The sequence below is a fragment of the Canis lupus genome, chromosome 4 (assembly GCF_003254725.2).
Source record: "Canis lupus dingo isolate Sandy chromosome 4, ASM325472v2, whole genome shotgun sequence".
Taxonomy (NCBI): domain Eukaryota; kingdom Metazoa; phylum Chordata; class Mammalia; order Carnivora; family Canidae; genus Canis; species Canis lupus.
In genome coordinates, this window is record NC_064246.1 from 742,800 (window position 1) to 766,614 (window position 23,815).

At 38.1% G+C, this 23,815-nt stretch overlaps 1 protein-coding gene across 32 annotated transcripts in view; it reads right to left on the bottom strand.

Moving 5' to 3' along the window:
- Window positions 1-23,815, bottom strand: part of CHRM3 (cholinergic receptor muscarinic 3) — a 502,174-nt gene that overhangs the window by 164,914 nt on the left and 313,445 nt on the right. For 3 of the 32 annotated variants that reach the window (XM_049108906.1, XM_049108898.1, XM_049108896.1), the window contains 2 exons: window positions 8,712-8,784; window positions 7,726-7,850 (listed from right to left, as the gene is read on the bottom strand). The exons of 22 other annotated variants lie outside the window; for them this stretch is intronic. The gene's annotated coding sequence lies outside the window, so the exon portion shown is untranslated. Of the gene's footprint in view, window positions 1-7,725; window positions 7,851-8,711; window positions 8,785-9,311; window positions 9,469-23,815 lie in introns of all 32 variants that reach the window. 7 more of the 32 variants (XM_049108907.1, XM_049108899.1, XM_049108900.1 and 4 more) reach the window with 4 other exon arrangements.

The window sequence follows — 23,815 nt, forward strand, 5'->3', positions numbered from 1 at the left end:
TATTCCCTGACAGGAAGAAGGCTGGATGACAGAAAGTGATCTTGCCAGAGACACCCGAAATGCCTCAGAGCAGACTAACTCTTCACTACAACTCTGTCATGAGCTCCACCCCTTCCTGGCAGCTCTTCTGACTTGGAAACCAGCACAAGTCACTCCGTTAATACCCACAGAGAAGTCAAGTCCCGCACAAGCACACATGTCAAGGAGAGCTCTCCCCTGTCAAGCAGCTCACGTTCTTTGCTCTGGTGCAGGATGAAGAGCAAAGTCAACTGGCCTTCAGATGCCAAGCACCCTCCAGCTACAGAGGATAAGAGAGATCAATCTTTTTCAAAAATATTGGACTGCTAAAGAAAAGAGACACTAAGATTTTGACATCATTTTTGCTCTTTTCCCCATTTTTCCTAGTGTTTTATTTATTTATTTATTTGTTTATTTGTTTATTTATTTATTTATTTATTTATTTATTTATTTATTTATTTATTTATTTTATTATGTGTGAGCCCAAGGTAGGGCTTGAACTCATGACACTAAAATCAAGACCTGAGCTGAGATCAAGAGCCTGACACTTAGCTGACTGAGCCACCCGGGCACCTCATTCCAGCATATTTTTTTTAAATTAATTAATTTATTTATGATATATATATATATATAGAGAGAGAGAGAGGCAGAGACACAGGAGGAGGGAGAAGCAGGCTCCATGCAGGGAGCCTGATGTGGGACTTGATCCCGGAACTCCAGGATCGCGCCCTGGGCCAAAGGCAGGCGCCAAACCGCTGAGCCACCCAGGGATCCCCATTCCAGCATATTTAAAACAATATTTCCCTCCTTCCCCAGCAAATATATTTACCCTCCAGCACTCGACTGCGGTGATATGGGTACATAATATAATGCTGAACTCTTCAGAATTGAACAGTGCCCTGACATTATAGCTGGGTTTGGTGTTTCCTAGAGTAAATAAGGGGACCTCTGCATTCACCAACCCCATACACTATAAATTCTATAATATCTTGTGCACAAAGGAAGTATCTTGCCTAAAAGTGAATTTGATTTAGCTCTCCTGACCAAAGTTTTAACAGCTATATGATGGTATGCTGAAAGACTGCTACAGTTGGCTTGACTGGTAATGTTTTGGAAGAAAAAAGCTTTTGGATTCTTCTCCACCCACCGCCCCCCCCACCAATACACATAGAAGTTTTGAACTCCTATTAATAGTCCTTGCAAGTGCTGTAGCAAAGCCCAGTGCACACTCATTTTCAAGTGCTTCTGAAATGACAGGGAGCTTTCAAACAGAACCAGGCAATGCATTTTTCCAATGCCTATCCATGCTGGTGCTGCTGGACTCTGTCAAATGCATAATATTGAAAAGCCCAACTAGACACCTGTTTGCTACAATGGTCTTGGCTGTTCTCCGCCCCATCATGTCTCAAGATAGAATCTGCTCAGAGCAACAGCAAGTCTATTCTTAGGTGCTTCCTGTAGTGAACATTAACAAAATGACTGAAATCTATGGAGGCAGGTAGGGATGGGGAGGAGGGCCTGGAGAGAGTGAAGACTCCCCAGGAGCAACCTCAGGAAAGACAAGGACAAGTAGGATGCTTTACAGTCTGATGGAGACTTTTACATCAAAAACACATGTTAAATGAAACCGACCCTTTGCAGGGCTATGGGTGGATTTTTCAATCCTTTCCTAAGAGATACACAACTCCCTGTTTACACAGTGCTCTACTAAGTGCACTGAATACATTACGTATCTATAGAGAGAGCAGAAAGAGTGCCAAAGTGGTCAATTTTCAGTTTCTGTTCCCAGAGCACAAGAACTAGCAAAAGAAAGTCATGGATCTGCCTTGACTGAGTTCTCTCTCTCTCTCTCTCATCTTATTCCTCATGTCCAAACATCTAGTTCACAGGTCTCTTATACCAAACCAATACCATTCACCTGCCAAAGACCAGAGTCACACTTGCTCCTGGGGGGAGATATGGGTTTTTGACCATCCTGGGATTAGGGCATCCCAATCTCCCATTTACACATAGCCCCTGGCTCTCAAACCCCTCTGAGCCTGGCCCCAGGATGGTAATCCCCATCTGGCTGGCTGGGATTACTCACTGTCCCTACCACTAAGCTCCAGTGCTGACCATAAGCCAGGGCTCTCCCTACGGGGTGTGGATGCTTGTGCGCTGGGGATACAGCTTTTCTCTAATTCTGTATAAACACAGGTGGATCCTACAACTACAGATGGCATCAGAGTGAGGAAATGAAGGGCACAGAGTAACCAGGGATGAGGATGGGGCGGGGAGAAGGGACCAAAGGCTCTTTTCCAAAAGAGATATGTTTAAAGAAAAGTTGGGTTACACTAATGCTTCTCTGCAAATCCTTCATGGAAATGAAACTCATGAACCTCAATCCCTAGTAGGTATTCAAAGTACTTCTCTTCATTCTTTTTTATTATCATTATTCATGAGAGGATGATCATTATTCAGTCCTATTCATTGCTTTTTATAGCAATTAAAAAATAGAAAAACTAAGAAGTTCTATCCATGAGTAATTATTTTTTCTTGAACTGACCATGAGAAATAAACACAATGCTCACGTGTGTTCTGAAAGATCAGTTTACTTGACCTTGAGTTGTGGAGGTGTGATCTCAGATACCTCAACAGGCATCTTTGTAATCTGTTAGATTCTCTCCTCATTGGGATATTTTAGGGAGAGTTGTCCGCATTAGCTATTACTTCAAACAACTCCAAAGAGCAGAGAGAGTAGCACTGCACTGTGATGCTCTCCTGTGAAAACACTGCTCTGCCCTGGGTCACCTCACAGGGCCAGGTTCAAGCTGCAAAGAAGAATGATAAAAAAAATGCAAGAAGAAGGTAGCTGTCTCTTAAGGGTGAGGAGAAAAATATTGAGAAAAGAGCAGACAAGGTTAAAGCTACTTGGCAGAGCTCTAGCTTTGAACTATGTGTTTGGGACACTGGTAAATGGCTTTGACAAATATGAACACCTGGACCTATGGTTAGTTTTTTGGTTTGTTTTTTCCTTGAAGTGATTTGTAGCAATCATCCCAACAGTAACATCATTACAGTTTCCACGACTGATCCTGGATGAATGATTAGATTCATGTTCCATTATTTGCTCATCTTTTCTGTGGAAAATTCATTTTGTTTGAGTAGATCATTACGAAGCAGCTATACTCATTACCCACAGTGATAAAGGGCAATAATTAAGTTATAAAAGTTATCTGGTCAAAATGCAGCTAAAGATTCTAGTAAATAATATACTAAAGTAAATATGCCCTGGATGACTGATGATTCTAAGTCGACTCGGGCACATCATTCTCAATGTGTATATAGTACTCTAGAGTGATATACGGGAAGTGATATATTCGTGGAAAATACAGGTATTAGATCAATTATATACTTGGTTGTCCAGAAATTAGTGTTTGGGGGAAAAAAATTCCTGAAATTAACAAACATTAAACTAAAAATACTTCTGCAGTAGCAGTAAATACAGGCAAATACAAATACAAATTTGTATTCCATGCAAATACAAATGTGTTACATAAGTGTATCCACACATTTTTGCATAAGACTGAACTTTCATACAAAACCCAATTAAGGGATCCCTGGGTGGCTCAGCGGTTTTGCACCTGCCTTCGGCCCAGAGTGGGATCCTGGAGTCCCGGGATCGAGTCCCACATTGGGCTCCCTGCATGGAGCCTGCTTCTCCCTCTGCCTGAGTCTCTGCCTCTCTCTCTCTCTGTGTCTCTCATGAATAAATAAATAAAATCTTAAGAAAAATAAAAAAAAAAACTATGAGCAGAGAATTGAATTCTGTGATTACACAATGGATTGTTCCAAGTTGATTCCAAGTTGGAGCCATTTTTATAGGCAATTTCTTTAAAAGTTACATTATTATACCTTATTACATTTAAGGAAATAATACAAATGGAAGACTGCCAACTTAATGCTGACAATGTGAATTTTATTGGCATCATCTGTTATGGGACAACTATGAGCAAGTGAGTACACTTGGAAAATTTTCAAGAACAAAAAAACGAGATAGAGTTTCAAATCTTTGACATAAAGCATAATCGTCAGCCTTCTGTATTAATCTGGCAGCCATTAAGTTTAACATCTGATGATATATCCTAAAATAAATCTTTTACTCCCACAGTCCTAGCTGTGGACCTACCAATGCCCTGATGTGTAATGCAGTTGAGGTTGCTATCATCTGTGTTTGGGGCAGTATTAAAGTCAAGATGGACTTAAATGATATGTCAATAGGTTTTAAATTCTTCTTCTCCTGCACCTTCTTGTATTATTTGGTGATTGGTTATATATTTTTAAAAGACTTAATTATTTGAAAGAGAGACAGAGAGGGAGAGGGAGAAGCAGACTCCCTGCTGAGCACAGAGCCTGATGCAGGCCTCGATCCCAGGACCCTGAGATCATGACCTGAGCTGAAGGTAGATGCTTAACTGAGCCACCCATGACCCTGGTGACTGGTTATGTTTTTAACTACATCTTGTCTTTTAGCTGATTCATCCTTAAAGAAGCTATTCATCCTTAAAGAGGCTGTACTGAGTAGAGATAAAAAGTACAGGGGTTCAGCTCAAATTGCAGATTTCAAATCCTGGCTCTGTCACAATCTAGTCCATTGGCTTTGGGGGAGCTCATTTACTATAGCTCATAAGACATATATGTCTACAGTAATAAATAACACCCTCCCCACATAACTTCTGTGAAGATGGCACACAGGAAGGGTTCCGGCTCTACCAACTGTTACCATATAGTCAAGAATGTAACAGTATAGTGTTGGTTTAGTTCCCTTGCCTTCTAGGCTCCAATCTCATTAGGGGAGTAGTGAAGATGGGGGGTCAACACATCATTAATTTATTTGTCCATAGTGTTACAGAAAGAGTCCTGATTGCTGAGAATGGTTAGCAACACATGCTATGGCACATCCATGCATCTCCAAGGAAATCCTCCTTTGTGGGCTCAGCTGCTAAATTATTTCAGCCTAGCTGCTTTTCTGATGTAGTTTATTTGTGTAAATTATATAATAATGTTAATTTGTCAGCATTCATCTTAGGGGAGGTAGTTTTCTTTGCATAACAAATTTCAAGGACAAAAGAAAAAGAAGTAACTAAACCAAATTCAGTCCTCAAGAGATAGTGATCAGTGCAATACAGGCGGTCAGAAAAAGAAATGTGACAGCAATTTACACCTCCAGCCAAATTACTGCTTCATTTATTATTTGTTGTTTCTATTCACTGTTTTTATTTTATTCAGAAGTTATGAATCTGTGTCTGGGAAAGAAAAGTTTGACAGTGGCTTGTTTTGACAGAAATATTCAGAACTATTTCATGATTTTAAAACTGGGGTTATCATTTTTTAAAAAAATAATGAAAGCAGGGAAGAAATGGTCTCTCATTTTAAACTTGTCAGCTACACAGAACATGTGTAGCTGCAGTGGATAGACGGTGGTGAACAGGATTATCTGGCATTGCAGAAAACAGACAAGGACAGTGTGTTTTGAATACCCAATTTATGCATTAAGCAAATCAGTGGTGTCTGTAAGACAAAGATAGAAACAACTGGACTTTTGCTTTGAAAGAAGACCCATGCAGGGCCACTAGAATTTGAGATCAGTCACATGAACTCAGCCAGGGTAGCATTAGGGATGATAAACTCATGTGACACTGATTTTATTTTATTTTTTTTATTTTATTTATTTATTTATTTATTTATTTATTTATTTATTTATGACACTGATTTTATATTAGAGTTTTATGTTTCTGTGTTTGAGCATATATATTTAGTTGCTTTTTTGCTTACAAAAATGGATAAATTAAAAGTATGATAATCCCTTCCTTTTGCTGACATCACCACCCTTTTGGAGCAGATGTAAATGCCCCTTCTTTCAAATGAGTACAGCTTCTTGAATAAAAAATATGTTTTTTTATTTTAAATAATGGAAAATTTCCAACATACACAAATGTAGACCTATTGTATCGAACTCCATTACCCAGTTTCAGCAACTGGCAATATTATTTCATCTAACTTCCCACCTACTTCTCCCCATCTTGGATTGTACTAAAGCAAATCCCAGGTGTAGAACCGCTTATCAATATCACACCTAAAAAATTAACACATTCCTTAATGCCCACTAATAGCATTTCTTCCATTATATCCTAAGTGTTATTTAATGGTTGGTTTGCTCAAATCTGGATCAAAATAAGGCCTACACATTGCATTTGTTTGGCTTTATTCTCTTTTAATCTATAACCCTCCCCCTTGCTGTCCTTTGTTGAAAATCCTGATTTATTTATCATATATAAAATGGTGATTTTACCAGTGATTGATGATCTGTGCCCAGATTCATTATTTTATTTACTGGTTAAATAAACTGATAGTGATATTCAGTTTATCCACTTGTTAGATTCCACTTATTAACTGGAATTCTTCTAAAAGGAGCATTTCACTCATCAGTGACTCAGGATAGCCCAAGATCCAGTTGGCAAAGAAAAGGCAGGAAAAATCCCTGAATCCTTCCCTTCACTTACCAGTTTTCAGAATGCTAAATTCAGTTCCTAGCATTCTCCCCAAACTATTATTTTACTTGTATTATTATTACAAATCCATAGAACTGTAACACATTTAATGTACTTAAGTTATTTGTGGATGTACTTTCTGACTTTCGAACTGTCCCATCTCTCATTAGTAGAAGTCCACTAAATTGGCTCCGGATCATTTTGCTAGAACCTCAGCAGACTCTGTCTTCCTCGCTATTGGTGCAACAAGACACTCTAGGCTCATTCTGACCATTTCCTTTCTCAGACCTGGAGCTGGCTATTTCTCCAAGAGGAACTCTTTCCTTTAAATGGCAAGTGATTTTTAAAGACCAAAATCTGAATGCTTGGATATCCATGGTTATTAGGTTAGTTGTCCTCCAAGAGTAAAAGTTTGGCTTCATAGAGCCAGAGATGGAGGTAATAGTCATGTCATGGATGAAAATAACAGGCAATTGACTGGCATGGCACCTGTTATGTCATGCAAGTGTGGACAGTCTGTGGGATACGGTAATTTCTCTCATTTGAGAAACTGCTTAAATAAAAATAAAATTTGGAGCCACAACATCTAGAACTGAGTTCGGTTCAGTTTAATATCTACACAAAGAAGCCTAAGAGAGCAAATGCTTTATGTTAAAGTGGATTTAATGAAATAAAGTTGGTAAAAGGCCCTGGCAGTATCTGACAGATCAGAAATAGGATGAGAGTTTCACCTTTCCCTACCTAAGGAAAGTGTAGCAAAGCCATACCTATGCTAATATTTGAATTTACTTCTTGACTCAATCCAATTTCCCATTTAGTCTTACCTTTAATTTTACTTCAATGTTTTCCCCTCTCAATGAAAACAAATGTGCTTTGTGATGAAACTACAGTACCTTTATGTGCATCCTCAGAGGTGATAGCAAAACAGGAATTTATGGCTATGGCTCTCTATCTTGAACTTTACTAACTAATAATAAATATTTCTTTCTTGGATGCATATTGAATGTCAAGTATATACGTGCAAATAGTCACTTGCCTACCGTTAATAGAACTTTTTGTCTCAATTCCTTCCTTTTGCTCATAAATCTATGAGACAGCTGAAGACACCCTGGGTTTGGGGAGGGGTCTTCATTCCCTTCTACTCTGCATCCCTCTTGACCTTGGAGCCTTTTCCTACCTTGCATACTTGGGGAGCTGTCCAGATGCTGGAGCTGGACCCAGTCTCCACTTTGGCTCAGGGCTGATGGAGATAATTGATGATACAGTTTAGGATTAGGAGTGGTAACTCAAACAGGTAGAGAGCTAGAGAGAATGGAAACATGTAGACAACTCAATTAAATGACCATAAAAACATGATGAAAGGATAAGATGACATAAAATCTTTTTTGAATAAAATGGCATTTAGGCAATGGAGACATCTGGAGGGAAAATATCACTTCTAAGAATGGAAGCAAGGTTAAAATGACATTTGTTCCTCTTTCTGGATAAAGTTAGCCCAATTAATCAAATGAAATATTAACTATGATTATCTAAATGCAATATGTTTTAAACAACTTCATGTGAATCTCTTAATTTTATCTGCATGTGGGTAGGGGGCCAACCAAATGCAACTTTCTTCTATGGAAGAAAGTCCTCTGCTCAAGCTGGCTGTGTCCTGTGATTATGTCACTGAGCATTTTCTGGACTCAGAGATTTTTCTCTGTTAGAACTCAAATTGAAAGGTTGCTAAATAATTGTGTTGAGCCTGTTTATACTTACTCGTCATATTCTAAATCCATAATGTTTTACAGTATGCACATATGGCTGGTTATTGGTTAATTTTTCAGTTTTGGACTAACATTTCTGTCAAACTACTGAGGACAGCAGTAAAGATTTTTAAATGTTTTGGAGGGAACAATTTTAATGGCTATTTGTAGATCATAAATGGTTGGCAAAAGATACATTTGACTCTAAACCAAAATTAAAATGTTTTAAATTATCTAAATGCTGCCAAATACTTAAAAAGAGCAGATTTGTACTACAAAATGTTCACAGTTTCCATATACATTCACATTCACTACACTCCATGCCCTTCCATCTCTTTTTCTCCCCACTCTTTTATTCTTACTCACATGAAAGAATGCATACAAATATCAACATATAATGATAGCATATGAAACCAACCGTGGAGGAGAATCAACCACTGAATTCTTCATTTGTAAACAGATCAACTGCTGGGGTCCTTCTTAATTTCAGCCTTAGGGAAAACAGAAGGTTGATACTGAAATTCTTCTAAATAAGACAATAGTCACTACAATAGCCAACATCACCTGCAGCATAATTCCTTTTGCTCTGTGTAGCTCTTTGACTGATAGCCTCAATCCTCATCTATCCTCACCCTATGCCCCATGTCTCAGCCAGAACTGTGGATCCAAAGGATATCTCTGTACTGACAGCATCCCTGTCTCTGCTTTCAGCTTCTGTGTTCCTCCTAACAGAGGTGTACATTCAAGTGCTTACTGGCTCTCTCCACTTGATGATCCAGTCATACACAGCTCAAAATGTTCAAGTATACTAATCAACACAATCCTTTCCCAATTTTTCCCTCCTTTCTTTCATGCAAAGAATGGCACCATTGTTATCCAACGACCTATGCCAAAAAACTTAACAGCTATGTTTTTTCACCTTCTTCATCATCCTCTGCATTCAGTGGGCTACCAAATCCTAGAAATGTAACACCACTATCACTGCTCAAATCTACCTCTTTATTCTCCCCACTCCTACCTGTGATTGACAGTCTTTCTCAGTGCCCACATGAGTCTCCAGGGTACTGCTAGAGTTGGCCTTCTACAATAGGAATCTTTTAGTTGGTTCCTCCATGGTCAGAACCATGTTCAAGTTCCACTGCTCCAGCTTCAGCACCGCGACTCACTCATATAACCTAAATTTGTAGTTTCCAGAACACAGGATGGACTCTTATAATCAGTTTCTTTGAACAGCATGATCTCTACAAGGATTCCCACATGCTCCTTATTGGCCTACTATGTACTCAAATGTCAAGATTCAGATGGATATCAAGATTCAGATACACATAAAGACTCAGATACAGTGTTACTTTCTTTAAGAAGCCTTCTCTGTCCCACTTCTGTGAGTTACAAGTCCTGTGTCTTGTCCTATAGCCTCTTACAGAACTTCTACTTCAGTGTCACACAAAATGTAGCAGCTGCGTTGCTTGTTCTACTTCTATGAAGTTGTGAAGGCGAAGAGCATGGCTTTGAGTCTGCACTCCCCACATCTAAAACACTGCATCTCAAAATTTTAGTTCTTTTTACACCATTAAGGTTATCGAGTATACCAAAGACCTTTGGTTTATAGGGGCATAGATAGCAATATTTACCATGTTAAAGGTAAAACTGAAAATTTAAAGAATAATCTAAAATAAGTCAATTACATGTCAACATAAATAATGTATTTTTGTGGAAAAATGGCTATATTTTCTAAAGCAAAAAGGGTACTGGTGAGAGTAGTACTCTTCTCCATTTTTTCAAATTGCATTAATGTCCGGCCTTATAGGAGATACTTGTTTCTGAATTCAATGTGTTATGAGATGTGTTGTTTCAGTTGATATATGTGAAGAAACATGTCTTTTTTTTTTTTTTTTAAGAAACATGTTTCTTGTTTACTTTGAAAACACACCCAGGGTGCCTGAGTGATTCAGTCGATTGAGTGTCAGACTCTTGGTTTTGGCAGGTCAACTGGGAGATCATGACCTGCATCAGGCTCCCTCCTCAGAGGGGGGTCTGCTTCCCCTCTCCGTTTGCCCCTTCCTCTCGTGCTCTCTCTCTCAATAAATAAATTCATCTTAAAATAAATAAATAAATCTTTAAAAGGAGAAAGTACACCCAAACTCAACAGTAGTGGTTTCTTAAATATAAGATGCGTGTGGAATCAAAACCATACCTACAAAATTTCAAACTATGTTATATTGGAATCCCTTGTATTTTGAATGAATCTTTACCCATGATTTTCACATTTTTACATTGGTTCACTGAATTATGTAGATCTTCCAAATGGCAACACTTTTCATTATGTAATACAAAAAAAGTCACATTAATTAACATCACAGCCTCTTGTCAGAAAGTTCTTTAAATTCTACAAAGCTGTCAAACTCACGGTGGTGGATTTAATTTTGTCACAATTTTCATTTTTACTTGAAAGTTTAAATTTTACCATTGGCAACAAATGCTGTCAACCATTTTCCCTGAAGTAACAGTTAATTTCATTCATCATTGAGAAAATACCTATAAAAGTCTGAATAACCCAAGTTTACCTGTTAGTCGTTCTTTTAAGTACAAATGGTGTCCCATGAAGACATGATTAGTTCAGTTGCATTTCAAACAACTACATGTGTTCCCTTTGCAAGACGAACATCATGCTTCTGAAGCATGATGAAACAGAAATGCATGCATGTTTCACATGTATTAAAAACATCGAATCTTTAAAATTTTTGTGTACTCAAGGATGGAGATTTAACAACATTAGTTGATTAAGAAAAAGAAAAAAACTGCTTCATTGCAAATGTTCTTACCTGAAAAATGTGTGGGCAAGGGGCAGTAAGGAATGGCAGCAAGTAGTATAGTTCTGTGTTCCTGCCTGGATTCCTACTAAGGGACCGTAGTTTCACTTACTACTGATTTACCTTCATCAGTGCAAATGTCCACAGAGTGCACATCCTCTTAGTATTATAACCTAATGCTCTCTGACCTGGCCTACTCCCTAAAAAAGTCTCGAAGACACACACAGCTCAACAGACCACACTTGGAGAGCTGTTGGTCTAGACAACACCTAAGACACAGTGAGCACTCAGAATATTCTGAATGAATGAATCCATTTGGCTTCATCTATAAACACAGTCTTTCTGATGGCTTCAAGAATATATATGAGTGTGCATGCACCTATGGGTGTGTATGTACAGCGGAGACTGTCTCCTTGATGTAGTTTAGTAGACCCTGGAGTCAAAATCAGAATGAAAAACTGAGACTTTGTGCCAAAATGTTCATTCTGACTTGGGAATATACAAATAGGAAAGATCTGTTATTCCATTAACTGTGCCACCTTCAAGTACAAGGGAATACAACATTTTTGCCTCATTTTATATAGACTGGTCAGTTCATGCTATTTTAATTATTTTGAAAAGCAACTTATCTACCTAATCCTTAATTGAACTACTCTTATGAACTTATAAAAAATATGGGACAAACAAAGATGAGATGATCTGAAAGACTCACTCAACCAAATTGAGTCAGGAATATGGACAGATGCACATGGCATATTCCAGAAGATCTAGCTTCCCCTCTCTCCATTGTATCTGCATTATTTCCTTTTCCAGAGAGTTGGCCATGAAATAGGGATATCTTCACGTCACACGAATCAGAAATTTGGGATTTTTGCCAGAACCCATAAGATCTCATTCTTTTCGATCCTAGTCTCATTCCAATGGTGTATAACCCTGACCACTAATGTTAAATTTTGCTTCTGTCAGTGGGGGTGACACAAAGTGTGTGTCTGTTCTGAGAGAAATACAGTCTTGGTTCCATTTATGAGAAGCCCTTATCAACAACAGGCAGAAGTGGCTGCCTCTAGAATCCTGCTGACACTGTGTGAAAAGGAAGTAGGTTATGTAAATTAATTTGGCCGGGGTATCCCCTCTTTAGGAAAGGCATTTTTTTCTTGTACTCTTACAGAGTGATGAGGTTAATATTGACAAGTTCAACAAGCAAGCTTAGAGGCAGCATGAATTCCCATCAAAATAATAAGTTTATCTGATGTAGTGTGTTTAACATGCCCTTGTCCCAGCACTCTCAAAATGGGCAGGCAGAGACTTTACAACCAATGTGGGGTGATTAGCTGTCTACTCCAGGAGAACACACGTGGAGAACTTGTCCATCAGTGGAACGGGTTTGCAAATATCCAACATGGGAGATTCGCCATTGGTCTTAATGAAGCTTGCATACGTCAGTGCTGAAAGCAAATGGCAAGGTTGTTGGTTTTTTTCCCTCCCTCTCTGTATTACTTCTCTCTCGTTTTAAAAAGTCATTTTGACCCTTGCTGGTCTGCGGGGGCAGAGTGCCCAATTAAATTACTTTCATTATAAAAGCACATACAGACAAATACTTTTTATAGCATGGGATTCCAAACCTATAATAAGCATCAAGGAAAAGTAGCACAAAAGCTTTTTAAAATTAAACAGAGACTTTTAAACAATTGGTGATACCAAAAAAGGTCAGAGAGAGTACCTCACTCTCGAGGGTTCAATAGGCAAAGAAATTGTGAAACTGACATTTTGAAATGAGAGAACATTTTAATAACTCATTTTCGGAGAGTCAGGGGTAGGCTACTCAGAATAACAATTATATCCAAACAGAAGATGAAGATCTTTCAGGATGAATTATTTTCAAAATAGTCTATCCTTCTTTACTTAAAATTTATATTACTACATGATAATAACTTGCATTTATTGAGAGCTGCCTATGTGCCAAGTGCATTTATTTGAATTTTACCCTTTGATCCTCATAATAGGCCTATGAAGTGGGCACTGTTATTATCCTTCTCATACAGAGGACTGTGGCTGTGAGTTTTATTGTAGTTAAACTCTGTGAAACTGTGGCGTAGAGTTTAATTAATGTGTGTGAAGTGGCAGAGATAGTGAATGGTGGAGCCAGAATCCAAACCCAGAAGAAGCTGCTAACTCTAGAGGCTACACTTCTATTGTTCTGGAAGGCTATTGCATCATTATTAACTTAGACAATAAAAATCTGATAAGCACTGCTATCTATCAGGCCTTGTGGTAATAAATAAGAAATTGACTTTATTTCTTCACTAACATATAGTTTCATCAGCACATCATTTCTTGGAGTTGACGTGGTAAGACATTTATTGTCACGACTGTTTTTACAGAACGGGTACCAAAACAGAGATTGTCCAGGATTTTACACTCAACTGAAAACAGGATTACTGTCCATTGATTTCATCCACACGCTCTGTCCACTACACATCACTCGTGTGTCTGGTAGAGAATCAGGAAAATAATTTTTGAGGCCATAAAGATGGGTTTTGTCCCCCCAAATGTTCTAACCAACTACTTGGTTAGAACTCTCTAGATGGAAAAAAAAAAAAAAAAAAGAACTCTCTAGACAAAGAAGCTACTTTAATATTTTAAATTGTATGGTGGCCATATTTTTAGAAAGGCAAATCAGAATTAGTCAAAATATAAGAAAGTAGAAAGGAACTAAATGGCCAATAAATGTAGTCTAGTTTAGCAATATGGCTCATTAATTCCATGGATATTACAAATTTACCAATACTTTTAATTCAGAAGTTCAGTGCAAATATGAATATTATTTGTAATTCATAGATAAAACATATATCTGCTTACAACGCACCAAAATTACATATTAATATAACCACATCTAGACAAAATATTACAACAGCTAATATGCTACATCAGGGCCCTTTCATTAAAGGGCCCAAGAGCTTCTAGTTTGCAGCCTCTGTTGCAATTGCTCAGCTCTGCCATTTTAGTGCAAAAGTAGTCCAGCAAAATGCAAATGAATAAGCCTGGCTGTGTTCCAATGAAACTTTATTTACAAAACAGGCAGTAAGGTGACTTTTAGCTGAGGGCTACAGTTTGCTGACTCGTGTGCTAGACCATGGGAGTATGAAAGAGTTTAAAGAGATTTATGCTAGTGTTTTTAGCAATATTTTCTGATACTGCTTAGTACATTTTAAAAAAGGGATAATGTGCACATTTCAAAAGTCAAGCCACACATTTGCTAATTTGGATTCAAACTAGCAGCACTCAAATAAATAAAGAAAGAAAGAAATCCAATCTACCTTTAACCCCTTGAAATAGTTGCATACTCTAGGCTACATTGTAGGGGAAGAAGCTTTTCTAAAATATTTAGCCAGGCAACAAAACTCTCATTACCTTTGGTTAAATAATTCAAAATTAGCTATCTGACCCTCAATCAGGCAACAAGCATTTACAGATTGATTACAAAGTGTTTTGTCTTTTGTAAACACAGGGGAAATTCAGTCTTGTAAGAGTTCCCTTGTCAAGAAGCTTAAAATATAATAGATGGAGGCGGGACGCCTGGGTGGCTCAGCGGTTAAGCACATCTGTCTTTGGCTCAGGGCTTGATCCTGGAGCACCAGGATCTAGTCTCACATCGGGTTCCCTGCATGAAGCCTGCTTCTCCCTCTGCCCGTGTCTCTGCCTCTCTCTTTCTGTGTCTCTCATGAATAAATAAATAAAATTTTAAAAAGAAAATAGATGGAGACAACTATACTATATTTATGCAGCGACTGACATAAAAAGTATGACTATCTATAGAAACAAGGTGTATGTCCAATTAACAAGAAACAAGTGCATCAGGCTGCATAGGGTGGAATTACTCCAGCCTACTATATATATATATATATATATATATATATATGTTATTCTCTAGTATAATTTAAAAATTACACTAATAGGGACACCTGGGTGGCTCAGTGGTTGAGCGTCTGCCTTTAGCTCAGGTCGTGATGCTGGGGTCGGACTCTCTATGAGGAGCCTACTTCTCCCTCTGCCTGTGTCTCTGCCTCCCATGAATAAATAAAATTGTAAAAAACAAAAACAAAAACAAAAAAAAAAAACACAAAAAACCCCCGAAAAAACAAAAAAACAAAACACCCTACTTTAGTGTGTCTGCATCCATCTTAGGTAGAAGTGTATTCAATTTTAGCTCATATGGGTATATTTCTACCTAACATGTTATTTCAAACTTCTCATATTTTGGGAAACAAATGGTCAGTAATTTACTGGTTTTAGCTTCTGACTTAATATTCACTTCCCATGTTCTAATTTCATCACAATGGTAGTAGAAAAGCGGCAAAATTATTTGGTAAAGTATCCTATGTTAACACCTCAAAAACAAAGAAAATATAGTGTCATTATTCCGCAGACAATGATTAAGCCAGATTTTTTTCTAATAGTAAAATAACTGTAAAAACTCATTTCCTAAGTAACGTCCAAAGTGCAAAGTGGGTGCGGAAGGAAATTATGTTAGAGAGCCAGAAAGCAGCTAGATCAGAGAAGAGACCCCCTACTTTCAGGAGAGCAGCATGGGGGTCACCATGTCAGGGAAGGACGTTCTAGGGAGGGAGTGACAAGGGGTCACATAGGGAATGTCGGGCAAGACTGCACATGAGAAAAAGTGATTGGCTGCTTTATAATCAGGTCCAGAGATGTCAAGGGCTAAAATATGGCCCTGGCAAGAGAGGAAAATGAGGAATATATAGACAGGAAAATCATTAGACCCTGGTAACTGATTATACATGGGGAATAGAGAAGGAAGAGTAAGCAATGAGAATTTCTAGCTTCGAGGATTAGGGGAGAAGTTGAAAGGTGACATCCAGAAACACAAATGGATCAGGGGAGGAAGATGAAGGAGTTCTGTTTGAGATATGCTTGGAGCATCTGTGTGCAGAAAATGCCAGATTGGTGACTCATTAATATAAATTCTTTGAACATTGACACTTGTCAAATGTGGTCTTTTTACAAGGAACTGTGTGATGCATGTTACATGTACAGTCTCACTGAATCCTCAAAAAAGCTCTACTGGTGTACACATTTTCCAGGCAAAGGAACTAATGTCTACTGGTCAGTGATGTCACAGCATGAACAGTCAGATAAATGGCATACTCTGGCTTTTAACTCATTAGTTCATGATTCTAAGTGGACTCTTAACTACTACCAAATTGTGATAAGACAACTCACTCCGGAGTATATTGAAAAAAAAAAAAAAAAAAAAGACTGCTTTTGCTAATGCCAGCCCCCCTCACATGCTGTTTGGGATTTGTCATGTGTCTTATCAACAAATATTTGATAAAGCGGATTACATTTACTGCACTTGACTGGGAGCTCAAGATATCCTTCCATAAATAGAGGAGGTTTATTAGGACCAAAATGTATTCATGTCCTCCTAAGTTGACATTCTTGCCAACCTGACACTGTTCCAGTGTTCCCATATCTACAACATGACCAACAAAGGGAAGACTTCTCACTTCGGCCAACTCTGATTTACAGAAAGACAAAAAGCCAGATTTGTGGGCTTCCAACCATATTTGAAAGTAACAGAGATTGTACAGCTTGGCTTTTGTGAGTATCAACCAAGGGCCCAAATATAGCCATTCATAAAAAGGAGTTTGCTTCCCGACTTATTGTGGTGAAAGCCTCTGGGTTTTTGGCGAGTTCCACAACTGGGCACTCAATTGACATTGAGTGCTTTAGGGAAGCAACATACTACTGGTCTGTATGCTGGCACCTCCTATTTAAGTTCCAGAATCAGTAGAAGCTAAGAGGTGTAGAGGCCTGGATGAGTCATGCTGACCACAGCAATACCCAATCTAGTTCTAGAAACAACTCACACAATTTGCCCCGAGAACAGTGATCATATTTAATTACTTTACCTCTTATACTACTGGTCTAGTGAGACACAGCATATGGTGTATTAAACACTGCCTGGCACACACAAATTGTTTGATATATGTTAGCTATTCTTACTCTAACTTGCAGAAGTGTAGTTTAGTAATAGTGGTAGGGGAGCTTAATAAACATCTGCAATTGTTGAACTTGACAGTTAACATGAAACATTATATATTTTAAAGATAAAGTTGAAAAATAACATGTCCAAAATAAGTAAAAAACAAAACAAGCCTCTCTATTAAAGATAATCGGAACTATTGACCTTTCAAAAAACATACTGGTGATATTAAAATTTTTAAAATTAAAAGCTGTGTGGGGCGTCTGGGTGACTCAAGTCAATTAGGTGTCTGACTCTTGATTTCAGCTTGGGTCCTATTCTTCAGGGTCATGGGATAGAGGGAGCCCTGCATCATCAGTAGAGAGTCTGCTTGGGATTCTTGCTCTCCCTCTGCCCCTCCCTGCCCTTGCTCTCTCTAAAATAAAAGAAATCTTTGAAAAATTAAAATAAAAGCTGTGATTCGATTATACTTTATTTTTTTAAATTTTTTTTCGATTTTTTTTCGATTATACTTTAGAAAACAATTTTATCCTCATCATAAAGTATCTATAGAAATCACGTAGGCACTGTTGTATGCTTACTGAAGGGAAATGCTTCATGTATTTGGTATTTTTGGAAATGAGCCAAATAATGATGCCTTCTGCATAGCTAAATAAATTGAAGTAAGGACCTCTTCCTCACATAAGCATATTTAGATGCCACTGACATGGCAACTTAGTAATATTTATAATCTCTTAAGTGTTATCTGCTCTCTACTCTGGGATGTACTCACATTTAAGAAGCCAAGGTAAGGGGCAGCCCGGGTGGCTCAGCGGTTTAGTGCCACCTTCAGCCCAGGGAGTGATCCTGGGGGCCCGGTATCGAGTCCCATGTCAGGCTCCCTGTGAGGAGCCTGCTTCTCCCTCTGTCTGTGTCTCTGCCTCTCTTTCTCTCTCTGTGTGTGTCTATCATGAATAAATAAATAAAATCTTTTTTTAAAAAAAGCCAAGGTAAAAGAAAGATTAGGTTTGATAAAGCACAATCATGTTTGTGAATGTTATCACAGTAAGCACAAAGCTTTTCGAGGTAAGAAAGAACTCATTTGAATTGTCATCATACATGCCACCCTTGCATGGTCAGCAAGAAATGAACTTTATATTTGTACAAAATTATATTTTTTACTTTAAATAATGAAGATTTTTAATTCCCAAATACTTGCTTTGCTGACAAAGCATTTGGATTGTTCAGTGTACTTAACGAGTAAGAACTTGATGAAGAAACACTGCAATGAAGATTGATTAAATGACCTGACCAGAGTCACAAATCTAGTAGGCAAAGACAGGAAGACTAGGATCTAAGTCTTCAGATTTTATTATATCCTTTTTACTATAAAAATGCAAGAGGAGAGATTGTGTAAGTCAGTAGAAATACTTAAACCGGGAGGTGGTGGTGGTAGGGAGCTATCATATCTGTTCATGCAACTGATTGGGCATATGTGAGTGGTTAGGGGCATATGGCCAATAGGTGCCAAGAAACATGTCCGCTGGGTTTTTAAATTTTTTGCTAGCTATCAAGTCAAACTGACTGAGCAAAGGTGCATTTCACAAGAGTGGAGGAAAATTGGTTTCAGTCGATCCTTTTAGCATTTTCCAGAAGAGTGCATCTTTATAAACCTCCTGGCAAAAATCAAATGGTTAGTTACATGGTTTCACAAGCTTTGGCTGGAACATTAAAGAAATGGAATATTTTATGCAGGAGAAGATCAAATAAGTGGAATTGTATCTAAATGCTGTCCCTTGAACCAAAAACTGAATGTGAATAGGAATAGTAACTATTTTTCACTTTTTTTCAGGGATTTTATGGTCTGGAATGTCTTTCCTAGCCCTCTGCTCAGGGGATACATTTTTCCCATTTTCAAAGTCCGTCATAAAAATCAATGTCTTGGAAATTCCCCATATGAACTCTGGTTCCCTCCCTCACCTTCACAATATTTATTTTTACATGTTACACTGTTATATACTTTTTTGGTGTTGTTTATATTTTCTCCAATTGTTTCATGAGTACATGTAACACACAGGAGTGCATACAATTCCATCCAGACTCAACATGCTCAACACTTCTTGATATTTTCCATACTACAGAGAGATAATATATACTGATTCTCCCACGGTGGATTTTCTCTTTTCTTTCTGTTAAGATTTTTATTTATTTGAGAAAGTGAGACAGAGATAGTCACAAAGATAGCAAGAGAATACATGAGCAGGGAGGAGAGGGAGGAGCAGACTCTCCACTGAGCAGGGAGCCTGATGTGGGGCTCCATCCCAGGACCGTAGGATCATGACCTGAGCTGAAGGCAGATACTTCACTGACTGAGCCACCCAGGTGCCCCCATGATGAATTTTGAATGTAGGAGCCATTTCAATGAAATGTTCTTCATTTAGGCTGACAGTATGTAAGAGATTTTTTTCATTTTTTGGAATCTATCAGGAGGGTTTTTTTCTGTACTTGATTAAAAATAATTTTTTTAAAATTTTTATTTATTATTTATGATAGTCACAGAGAGACAGAGAGAGAGAGAGAGAGGCAGAGACATAGGCAGAGGGAGAAGCAGGCTCCATGCACCGGGAGCCTGACGTGGGATTTGATCCCGGGTCTCCAGGATCGCGCCCTGGGCCAAAGGCAGGCGCTAAACCGCTGCGCCACCCAGGGATCCCTAAAAATAAATTCTTATTTTGACTTTCAGTTTGAAACTTTGTACTGCTTATTAATGAAATGCATTATATCATCCATGGGTTATACTTTCTTTCTAATGTTTTAGAAGCCCTAAAACACTAATGGTTATTCAATAAACATGCCATTCTTAAGGTATATTTATTTATTCATTTATTTATTTATATTCTTAAGGTTTAATGCCATACATATCACTTAAATGTTCTTCTTCCCACCTGATCTGCAATATCTGGGATTCTGATCTAAGCAGGGCCCTCTGAGCTGGTGGGAAAGGACTCCAGCAAGGGGAACAGGAGAAGGCATTTCTTTTCCATCTATCACTAATCTCATCTTCTGTGTTCAGCATTCCCTCTACAGAGAATTTCACTCACAGAATTAGACAGGAACTCCTTTACAGTGTCTGTTTTAAGAACTAAAGCACATTTGATTTTCTGAGAAATAGGCATCATTTCACCTCACGGAGAGTTTGGGCTTTTGACATATTTCTCATCCTTAAACTGAGTACTTTCTTTAATTGGATAACCTGAGTACAATTATGATTACTTGAAATTTCACAATACATAATTTCCATATTATAGTAATTAATGGAGACCCCTGCCTAAATAAACACATGTTCTTCTCAACTCTATTTCAGTCAAATGTAAATGAAACAAAAATAAAATTTTAAAACGCACCCTGCCTCTCAACAAAATCACTTTCCTGTTTAAATCACTCCTGTTTAAAGAAGGAAATTTTACTCACACAGAAAAAAGCTGCATTCAAATAAACCCAAGAGTTATTACTGGTCTTTATTTTCATTATATGCAAGGAAATGGCCCCTCTGATCATATGTAAGGAGACCTACGAATAGTCATGATTTCCAACATGAATTACACAAGGCTTTGTTCTCTCTTTAAATCATGTCTGTCCCATGCATTTTATAGTAAAAGCTCTGGAGAATGGCATAATAGAAAAGAAAAAAAAACACTCAAATTTCCCATATCTCTATAGACAAAGCTCATTAAAGGTTTGGGATTGAGCATCTGGAAACATCGGGAAAATTTAAAATATGCTCATGCTTAGCTCTTGGTACTATTTGCAACATGGAAAGGTCTTGATTTACACCTTGCGAAAGATGGAGGCAAATGGCTTTACTATTCCATTTAAAAAATCCATGCTGAATTTTTAATATAACTTTAATTCTATTTTATTTTATTAAAGATTTTATTTATTTATTCATGAGAGACACACAGAGAGAGGCAAAGGCACAGGCAGCCTGACATGGGATTTGATTCCGGGTCTCCAGGATCACGCCCTGGGTTGAAGGCTGTGCTAAACCGCTGAGCCACCCGGGCTGCCCATAACTTTTAATTCTATTTTAAACTTTTTTATTTTAAATTGGGTGCTACTTTGCCTCTGAATAAGTGATCAAATCATTCACTACCAGTGGCTTTATGTAAACTGTAGGAACAATATAAACAGAGTAAATTTTGGTTTTAGCAAAATTTATAGTCCCATTCTATATATTCTGGACATCCTCACTGAAACAACAAGCAGTAGCTCAAAATGTTACTACCAGGGCTCATTAGTCTGCAGGTTGGATATAGGACATGTCAAATCCCTTCCCCTGAACCGTAGTAATTAATGACACAGCTATAACAAAGTTTGCAAGTCCTTGCCCTCCTCTTCAGAACTTAAAGCTATCATAGGTTCCTGTGTATGTATCTTTAGTGTCCAGTTCCTAGTTCAGTGTTTAAAAATCCTGCTGATCCTGGAGTTGGAACAAAGCTTTCGGAAGCAATCAACGACTCTTGCCATCACAGGTGCCAAACACACCCAATGTCCTTTTATTTATGGAAATACACACAGATCTATTCTGCATGTGCTCTGAGCACAACACAAATATCACCCCTTTCCCACAGGCAACAGGAAGGATGTGGTTTGAAGGACACGGTTGCTTCATCTGAATGTTCACTCCTTCAAAGACCTCTTGTTTCTACACTGAATCGCTGCACTTTTTTAAAAAAGAAACAACTGGCCTGAAATCCCACTCTTATTTAGCTAAAACTGGCACCGAGGTAGATCGTGCCATATTCTTTTCCCCGCTTACCTTCAGTGTCTGCATGCTGAAAGTGTGTTCATAATCAGAAGGCATTTCCATGAGTGGGTGATCTAGTAATTCCCTACATACACAGGTCATCTGCAACAATAGTACTAAAATCGCCAGATGAAATGGTCAGAATTACCCAGCAGTTTAAAAAAATCAGCTTACTTTGAGTCTAATCCAGGGATAAATATACAGAAAGCTCCAAGCAGTGGAAACTGTAAACATTGTGGAACTGCCCCTGAAACTATAATACAGGCAGGTCTGTCACTGCCAGGAAAACAAACATTTGTGGAATTAGAGGGCATTATCTTGGTTTTTACCTGAATGCGAATGGGGGCCACATAATCAATCACAGGCTACTGTTGAAAATGGAAAAATGTAACATGCAATACAATGGACTCTTTCCATCCCCCCCAAACAACTGTAAACTCAGAACATGCAATCCGCTAAACCTGATCATTAATTCAACATATCCTGCATTCCTGGAGCTCACCCACTTCATCATTTCACTTGCAAACCACCACAGCTCTAAGCATGTACATTCAATCCACAGCCCTGCACCTTTTATTTTCTCCATTATTCTCATCCTTCCCCCTTTCCTGTGTGTTGGACAGATGACCTCTCTTTTTAAGTTTCGCCCCCTGTACCTGTCTGTCATCCCTACTAACCCAGTATTTCAGAGCTCCTAAGAAATATGTTAAGTTTTTCCAATTCTGCAGATTCAGTCTTTTGGGGACTGGAACTTACCTTGGGGAAGATGTATTGTTAGTTACCAATTGCTTCTTCAGCTTTGCACACAAAGTCTATTCTCCCTTTATGATTCCCCTGCAAAGGTACTAGCTTGTGAGGATCTATAATTTGAGAAAACAGCTTTGTCAAGAAGGTGGGTAAATTGCTACTAGTGGTTACTTAGGAATTACTGGAACCTGACTCTTGTGTTTTCTCTAACCGCTTCTCCTTTTTTTCTAATCAGTTTTACTATATGTGACATATGAAAATACTTAGAACTACTGAAGAAGATGTCAAAAGAAAGCAAAATGGGAATAGGATGAAAATATTTTACTGGTAATACAGACCTAAAAATACCACCTTCTGAGAAAGTATAAGCAACTCCATCTATCAGGTGGAATATTACTCCTGCCCCAGGGTATTAATAAGTACCGATCTTTCCCCAGTAGCAACAAATAACTCTTGATCATGTGTGTGCCCTGGTCTTTCAGAAATCCATATCTGGCTCTCAGGTGCCAGGGAAATTTCACCTAGTGTCATGTTTTGTGCTGAGAGTTTTGTGTAGCTTTTGTGTAAACCTTGGGGCTCTAAGACACATTCCAAGCTGAATTTATTTTGAATTCCAAACTGGGTTTATTCCATTCCATTCACTTAAAATTCCTATTGTGATTGGAAAATATACACTTCATTTATCTTTTGTGTAGTGTTCAATGAACCACTTGTCATGTTTCACCCTTGAAAGCTGCGTTTCAATCCGGATGGATCTGTATCAGTTGATTAAAGCTTTGCCATTATATTTGAAAGGAACGTTGTAACATCCACTGTTATCTCTCTCAGCATTCTTTGATACGGTAACATGAAAGTTCTGACACAATAATATGTTGGTTGCTACTCTTTCCCCTACACCTATAGAATTTACTTGTCAGTACACAAAATCATGTTTCAAAAGAAGTAGAAATACATGTACAAAAATCAACCTCTCTCTCCTATTACATCTCTATCACCATATACACAGACATGACATAAAATGTGATCACTTGATTAACTGCTGAGTTAGACATGGATTACTACCATTTATCTAGGGCAGGATGAGTCATTTCAGGACATGGCCTCAAGGAATGTCAACTTTAGAAGAGGAAGGATAAAACTCAAGCCATGGAGCTGGCTCTTTGTTTAGTTGA